This window comes from Paramisgurnus dabryanus, chromosome 19 (assembly GCF_030506205.2).
Source record: "Paramisgurnus dabryanus chromosome 19, PD_genome_1.1, whole genome shotgun sequence".
In the NCBI taxonomy this organism is placed as follows: Eukaryota; Metazoa; Chordata; class Actinopteri; order Cypriniformes; family Cobitidae; genus Paramisgurnus; species Paramisgurnus dabryanus.
The window spans coordinates 24,907,452-24,914,900 of NC_133355.1; positions in this window are offsets into that span (position 1 = coordinate 24,907,452).

The window sequence follows — 7,449 nt, forward strand, 5'->3', positions numbered from 1 at the left end:
CACTTATTGTTTTGTAAATGTCGAGGATGATTCGAGAAATGTAGCAGAAAAACTGTAAAACAACATCAGACTGTGAAGAAAATGTCACGCTGAACCGTTGCCTACAAGAATGAATTAACGTTGGAATGTTAATTGAAGTGGAACAAAAACTTTAATGTGGAGAGGCGGTACAGGCGGGTATAAAAGTTAACAATGAATAAATTTGTGACACAAAATGAAAAGAAAACCGGAGATTCGGCACCAGCAGATAAAACCAAGACAGACAGTGGACCTTATCAGCCAAAAAGAAAGTATGATGACTTTTGTCAGAGACAAAATGCAAACACAGTTGCATTATTATTTACTTTTGAACAAAGTCTTATTTCATGCAAAGTCATAATACATTTACATCCGTTTATTTTCTCTATTGAAAGTGTTTAATGTTGTTATGTTTAGAAATATGATGTGATTAAACTAATTTCAACAGTTTCAAAACTTAAAGCCTAGTTGATTACCATTGTTTGGGCAATTTGGGACATGTGGCGTTGGGAACCCTTCCTTACCTCTAAAAGGTGGAATGGCAGAAATAGTTTGAGAAACACTGATTTAACCCAACAGTTGGGTTTGCCCATATGCCCAAACATACAACCCATCATTTTATAGACAGAGATAAGAATAAACAGTAACTTTCGTACCGATTTACATTGCTAGAATGTTCAGCATCAGTAAACCTTCTTGTTTCTCTGCAAAGGCGGCATAAATGGCACATAATGTATCGATTTCATGCACGCCCTACACAGAAAAAAGACAGCAACTCCAGTACTGATCCACCAACTTATTTACACAGAATCAAAACCTAAAACTGTTTCAACTGTGTCCTTCTACCAGACCTTTTACACTCCACATTTTGGATGTCATCCTAATTTGGCACACCTATTTTAGCTTTTGGAGAACTCTGTAAAGTTTGTCCCAAGCTGTCACTGGGGCGGTGCCCTTAATAAAGTTGCCAATAGACCCGTTCAATGTTTGTAAACTAAAATTTTCAAAAAAAATATTTGGAAGGGACATAATTGACTGTAACACTCAAGATGGCTGCCAGGTAAGCAGTTCTTATTTTTTATCTCCAGATTAAAGTTGCAATTTTGTTTGTTGTAGTACCTAGAAATTTATTTTTAAAATAAAGTCTATAGGAAATATTTTTTAAATCCTCTAAAAATAATGGTTATAGTAAGTTCAGACCTTAATCTTATATGTGCAAAAAAATTGGCTTCAAGGGCTATTTAAGAAATCTGATGCTGGACATCTTCTAAATCTGGATTTCGTGAGAATCACCCATCTGTCATCTGTTTCAGCACCATGGACAGTGACCCATCTGGGTGGCATTTAAATACACAACTTGAGTACTAAAAATACACTTTGTGTCAACTTGTACCTCTATTTTTTTCTGTAGGACCTTTAAAATAATGTGGGATTTTTGTCTGCAATGAGCCTGTGTTTCTGGTTGGAGCACATAGTGACTCCCAAAATGTAAAGAATCCTCACAGTGACGTTCAGTTGCATGGTAAATTGCAATTGATCTTGTTTTCCTGCACGTCTTTCTTTGCATGCTAAATTGTGATTCTTTGTGGTCTTTACCTTCATAGCATAAATGCCACATCACGTATCGATTAAGTGCACGCCTTTCAATAAACATGACAGCAACTCCAGCACACATCCCGAATCTCATTTACAAAGAACCTAAACAATCCTAAAACTTATAGACTGCCCCACAAGCCCTTTCCTTCAGGAAATGCCATCCCAGTATCTTGTTTCCGGGTTGGGAATAGATGCACACCTCTGTCAGAACACATTTCTAAATCCTGTGCCTCTGTTCTTGGCAGTGGAAGCAGCGAGGATGAGTCACGCCGGTGGAAAATGATATCTCACTATTCGATGAGGGCAGCATTTATCATGCGAGTGAGGGTGCAAGCAAACATTTAATTATAGACCTAGTCCATTAGGATGTCAACACCTCAGCAGTCTCTTTCCCTCAAAGTCAATAATGACCTTTAAAACTTTTTGATTGGTTGGAGAGAAATGCAATGCAATTTGCATGCTCGCAACTACCGGTGCTGCACCACACAGTCGTACTGTAGGTAAAGCCGATCCATTGCCACTGTCAGATCTCATTGTCTCCGAAGATTACTCATAAACTCTTCCGAGCATAAATTCTGCACTCTTCTATTAGACTACGGGGAGATTGGACGGTGTGAAGTGGGCTGCAGTAATTACTCATACATAGATCTGAACAATAGACTGTTCTTGCTGAGCACAAACAGAAGAGTACAGTAAGGTAGGTAGAGTTTCATTATTCCCAGCTGCAAATGTTTATGTGCAGCAACTTTGAAAGAGATCTCATTTACATTTATAACGCCGTGCCATGGTGGCAAATTATTTACGTCCATAAGCATAGTTTTACCATAGTGGACATAAAGGATGCAGTAGAGACGCACTAGAAGACCTATTAGCATTTATTTTTTCTTTCTGTACTGTATAGGTTAAAGATATTAACTATACTGTAACTGTAGATACATCAATAATGTGACCATTGAAGTATTGATGTCTTATTCCTCCAATTTTCGAATTCTGTCTGGGTCACTTTTTATAAACCCACACTTCAAATAAATCTTTCCTAACAAGGCCAACTGCTACACAGAAAAGAAAGATGACTTACAGTATCTGCCGTCTCCTATTTCTGGATCAATTCTACCCATCTATTTTTGTCAGTTCACTGTCTTAATCTCACGGTTTCTTTTTTTTAGCTCAGAACAAACTGGTCAATCTATTTCAAGGTTGTTCGGAGATGGGTAAGATCAGTGAAATCACAAGTAAGTCATCTGGGATGGGTTTCATCAGCTCGGATCCTTATCCCAGGACAAACTCTATTTCATGATGTGTAACAGCAAGAGAAATGGCATGTCAAAAAGTGGCAGCCATGACCAGATGTCCTGGCTATTTCTGCTTCACAAAAGGTTCTTTAGAATGTAAAAAGGTAAGAAAGAAATGTTTCTGCCCACCTTTGACTGAAAGGTTCTTTGGGGAACCAAAATGGTTCATCTGACATCACTCTCAGGAACCTTTTGTAGCACCTACACACTGTCAAAAATGAAAGTTCCTAAAAGTAAAAGAATTATTATAAGGGGGCCTTACAAAACACATATATATATGACATACAATATTCAAAACTGATCAGAGAAAGCTAATTTAAATAGCTAAGTTTTAAGACGTGATTTAAAAGCAACCAGACAATCACTTTCTTGTAGAGATTGTGAAAGAGAATTCCAAAGGTGAAGTGACTAAACAAACAGAGGGAACAACAAGGGAGACAAAAGTTCCAAGATCCAAGTGGACGCTTCGGGGTGTAGATGTGAAGCAGTTCGTAGAGATATAAGGGTGCAAGATTGTGAAGAGCTTTGGAAGTGAGAAGCAGAATCTTGTACTCTACCCAATATTTAACAGGAAGCCAATGTAGATGATAGAGGACAGGATAAATATGCTCAATGGAAGAGGTTCTAGTAATTATACAGGCGGCTGAGTTCTGGACCAATTAAAGTTTATGGAGGAGTTTGTGAGGTAACCCAAATAGAAGAGAATTACAGTAATCAATGCATGAAGTGACTAGAGCATGTACTGTGATGTTTCATAGGTGGAAATATGCAGACAGAGTATTATTGTTTACATGTGTTTCAAAAGACAAAGTACTATCGAGGACGACACCCAGACTCTTAACCTGAGAGGATGGAGTGATTATAGAATTATCAATGGAAATTGAAAAGCTATTGGGTTTTGGCAAATTGGATTTAGTGCCAACAATAATTTTTTTTCTATCAGAATTCAACTTTAGAAAATTGTGTGAAAACCAGGATTTAATCTCTCCTAAACAATCTGAGAGGGAGAAGAGTAGAATTTGGCTTGGATGATAAGTAGAGATGAATGTCGTCCGCATTGCAATGAAAATAAATGCCATATTTCCTGAAGATGTAACCAAGAGGTAGTAAGTAAATGATAAATAAAAGAGGCCCCAGAACAGAGCCTTGAGGGACACCAGTGGTCACAGATGAGCAGTATAACCTGAAATTTTTAATGTGAACAAATTGAGTGCAACCAGAAAGATAGGATCTGAACCAGGTAAGAGGAACACCAGTGATACCTATAGAGACTAATCTATCTAAGAGAACTTGATGGAAGTTTTGTATTAAAGTCTGCACTTAAATCAAGTAAAATAAGTATGGTTAAGAGTCCAGAATCAGCTGCCATCAGTAGATCATTAACAACTTTTACCATAGCAGTCTCTGTACTATGTAATGGCCGAAAACCAGACTGGAATTTTTCAAACAAGCTATTTTTAAGAGGTGAGCATGTACCCGAGATGCAAAAACCTTTTCCGAGATTTTTGAAAGAAAAAGTAGATAAGAGATTGGGTGAAAGTTGGAAAAATTATTAGGGTCGGCACCTGGTTTCTTGAGTATTGGAGTTATAACAGCAACTTTAAAAGTTAAAGAAACAACCCTCAAAATTAGAGAAAATTGTATAATATCAGTTACTATACCAGATAAAGTGGATAAGTAGGTTTTAACCAAGTTCGTAGAGAGTGGATCTAATTGACATAATATTATCATCAACAGTCGGAAGTTCAAAACTATAAAATGAGGTGAGTCATGGTAAAGCACGCCATGCCATTTTGAGGAGTCAATTGTTTATGGATATTGTCAATTTTAGTTATAAAAAGGTCATACATTTGTTACACAAGTCACTAGAGAATAAGTGGAAAGGAAGGGTATCAGGAGGACGTAAGATGTTATTTACTGTGGTAAACAAAGATCTAGTGTTGTAAGGTGTTTGTTTGATAAAGAACTTTTAACATGCATAGAACCTTTCTGTTTGGTTCTGAAATGGTTCCATGAAGAACTAAAAGGTTCCAGGGGAACCATAAATGGCTTTGCTTTCGTTTGTAAAGTGTGCAAGGTGTCACAAACTATAAGGTGATTTAACATGGTGAAAATTGAACAGAAATGGTCACAGATATAAAGGAGGAGCTCAACGCTACACATCATCTCCGTCAAAAAAAAAAGACATAATGCTCTCGGCACATATTATGCATTCATCAAATACTTTCGCTTCAAATCTGCTTATTCCCCGCCTCAGGTCATTCACAAATACTTCAATTTTCAGCAAAGTCCTCAAATAAATTGGTTGAAAATCAAACGTGGAACCAAACTTGGGTTCCTTGTGATTACTTGGATCTGAATGCAACCCTAATGTGGGAGAGATATGCATCACAGCGCCCCCTAATGTGTGGTTCAGTTTCTTAATTTTAACATTCTTTGATCAATTGGCAATGTTTTCTAGTTTCATCTTTAGTGGTTTACTTTCATGACCAAAGAAGTGAAGGTTCTTGCTGAAAAAGCTTGCATGCACTTAGAGGGTTTTGCATCAATAGAGTCAAATTTGTTAAATTACAAAAAAGCTACATTTCGTTTGTGAAAAAAGGCATTTCAATTAATAATCTTATCTTTGCAATTAACGTAAAATGTCTGAACCTAAACATAAGAGTCTGTGCTCATTTACGAGAAAACATGTCAGACGCACCTAGACGGTTTTGCATCCATCTTCAAATATACCTAATAAATACACAATTCATATCTACAAAAATCATGTCAATGTTATTAACGTCTACTAATTATTAGATCGAACTCCATAAACGACTATGCTACCCCGCCCTAAGCACTTTAAGTTTTCATTACCTTACTAAACTTGAGTTGATAGACATTGATATCCGACTTATTTACAAATCAGTCTTCAATGAATTTCGTGAAGAAGCAAGACTTGGTTCAATACTTGCTCTCATCTGTAATCAAAATTGGCAATAAGAAATGTTTTTTCCTGATATGTTTCCCCTTAGGTACGCCAGCAGTGGAATCAGTGAGTCACCAAGTCCTGTGAATGAGACATTTCAGCATAATAAAAATCTCAAAGATGAAACTGCGCAGTAAGGGCTCCGACTGCAAACATTTGCACCTCATCGTTCAATTTAAATTCACCAGTCATCGCCTCTGATCTCTCTTTCGCAAACTTCCACCTCTAAAGTCACCTGCAGTCTCTGCAGCTGCAGAAAAATTTCACCTACTGCCTCCTCAAATTACCCTCATCCTCTCTTTAGCCATAACAATTATCACTCTTTTACATAACAATCCCTCCTCACTCACATCCATCTCCTCAGTGTGCAGTTTCTTCCCTGTGCGAGTTCTCTTCCTAAAATTTATATGATGGCTGAATAATTAAATACCAAAGATGGATGATAATCCCCCCATCATTCTCTTTCATTACTGATGTCCTGTTCCCTGACACAACATCTGATCAAAGTAGGCATGGTGGCTCACCGCTCTCTTAACCCCAATCAAATAGAAGCTCGATATCTTAAAATAATGTTGAAAAACTAGGGAATTTGGCATCTTTGATGATTACAGACAATTACAAAGCCACACTTCCAATGAAGCTGCTAATGAGCAGTGTTTGCTAAGTTAAGCAGCTCTATTAGGCTGCTATTGCTCACACTTTAGTACCTAAGGTTAGGGGTTAAAATATCTTAAGTATGCACATTTTCTACAATGAGACTTAAAGGTTTTGTAAAACTACACTAAAACAGTATGTATCAATGAGATTCATGACAAAACTGTATCGTAAAATAACTTCGACCAAAGCGCATCTTAAAGATAGGCTACAGTATGGGTTTTTATAGCGGCATCTAGTGGTGAGATTGTGAATTGCCACCAACCTCAATTTCAAAACACATAGAAAAGCTACGGTAGCTGCTACATGACAAACATGTCGTTGTCTGACCCTGGGTTCACACCAGCCGTGTTTGAGGCATCAAAATGTGCGTATTTTTTGCCGCTTGAACATTTTGAGTTTACTCGCTTCATTCATGCGCAAAAGACGCACATGAAATTCTAGTTATCGAGACATTCACACGGAAATTGGCGTCATGGAAGGGGCTTCTGCGACTCTGCTCACTTTCTGTAATCACGTCACTACTCGAGCAAGCTCCTGATTGGTTAACGTGGCGCGAAAGTTCACGGGACAATGCTCAGTTCGAACTAGACGCGCGAATGAGGCAGAATCGCGTGTACAGCACCATGCTGAACGCCTCATTCGCGCAGCGAGACATCCAGGTGCGCATCAGCCCGTCTTTACATTGACTTAACATTGAAATCACTCGCGCTTGACACCTCTACCGCGGCTGGTCTGAACGCAGCATGAGACAACGTAGTGACAAAGAGAGTTTGTCAGTTTAGGGCTACTGTAGAAACATGGCGGTAACTTCTGTGTAAGCAAACCGCCGGTGTATGTAGATAAAATGTCTCATTATAAGGTAATAAAAACAATACAGTTTATTACGTATGGTCTTTATACACCACTGTTAATATAGTT